This window comes from Condylura cristata, unplaced genomic scaffold (assembly GCF_000260355.1).
Source record: "Condylura cristata isolate star-nosed mole 26May11 unplaced genomic scaffold, ConCri1.0 scaffold00041, whole genome shotgun sequence".
Classification (NCBI taxonomy): domain Eukaryota; kingdom Metazoa; phylum Chordata; class Mammalia; order Eulipotyphla; family Talpidae; genus Condylura; species Condylura cristata.
In genome coordinates this window covers 2,742,288-2,743,691 of record NW_004567142.1, presented here as the reverse complement: position 1 = coordinate 2,743,691, position 1,404 = coordinate 2,742,288, and positions in this window count along the sequence as shown.

Here is a 1,404-nt window from a genome sequence, read left to right as displayed (position 1 = left end):
CCCTCCTCCTGTACCTCTCAGGGACACCCTCCATCTGCCCTGCTACCTGGGTGGAGACCTGCCTCAACCCAGTTACTTGCCGTCCTCCACAATCTCGTCATGGAAGGTGGGCCACCCTGCCTCCTGACTGTCACACCTGCCTTCTCCTCTTCAGTGGACCCCCAGAAGGCAGCTGAAGAAGTCTAACGTACACCTGCCCTGTCCTCCCCGCCCTGAACCTGCTGTGGCTCCCCAGAACCCTTAGGATGGTTGACCCCATTTCCACCCATGCTGCCCAGTGAGGGCTGGTTCTTGCTACTTCCAGCCTAGTTCCTCCATTCAACTCCATGATTCCTTTGTTTTTAAAAAAGATTTGTTTATGCCTATAAGAACTCTGGTCTACTGGGTATAAACCAGTGGTCCGGGAGATGAGAGGAGTCACCAGAGACAGAAGTGGGGAGCAGAACAGGTGGATCTATTGAAATCCACTGCTGAGGGGAGCAGCTGGGAGACAAGAGAGGTCTGCTGCGGCCTGGGGGTCACTCCCTGGAGGATAGAACTCCGGCCCACAGTAGCCGGCTATAGACATTAACCCCTGTGCCACCAGGAGGCCTCTCCATGGTTCTTTTTGCCTCAAAGGATCATCCTGCTCTGTCCCTTTGCCTGGTGTTGAGTGGCCACCACTGTCCAGACAACAAAACAAGAGGGCACCTGGCTGAAGCTTGGCCTCCACAGGGCACCAGCAACTAAGGCAGCGTGAGCTTGTCTGTCATCCCCAGGCAGGTAGTCCAACCTGAATTTTCCCAGAATAAACATCAGTCAACCCTGCCCTGGGGCCACACCCTGCCCTGGGGCCACACAGGACAGGACAGCTTCTCTGCCCTGTGATGTTTTGGGGAGGGGCCGTGCAGACATCTCTGCCTCTTAACCCTGGGGAAATGCTGCGTAAGGCCTTTCAGGCCCCTATCCGGGAACTGGCAGGGGAGGCCCAGACAGCAGCTTTCTGGCTCCACTGTCCGGAACTACCAAGTCCCGCAGGCCTGGCCAGGAGGAAAGAATCACAGTGGACTTGGGACGGGCGAATATACGAACTAGTACATGCCAGGCTGGGCCTGTCCTGGTGATAAACTGACCCCAGCGTTGGTGTCCACCCTAGCCAGCCCACGCTTGAACCCCCGACCACAGGATGCGCCCGATACAGCCCTGCCTTACCTCAGTTCTGAAACTGACCCAGACCCTTGTGGGCCGCTGAAACCAAGGAGACACATCCTCACCCCCTCCCCGCTTGCTGGCCTGGGGACCTCTCCTCCCCCAATTAGAGGCTGGCCTGAGGACTGTGTTGGGGAGCAGATTCGGAAAGGCAGATGCTGTTAGGTGGGAAGGAAGACCCGGGACAGGGCTTCAGGATGGGTCGGTTAAGGGACA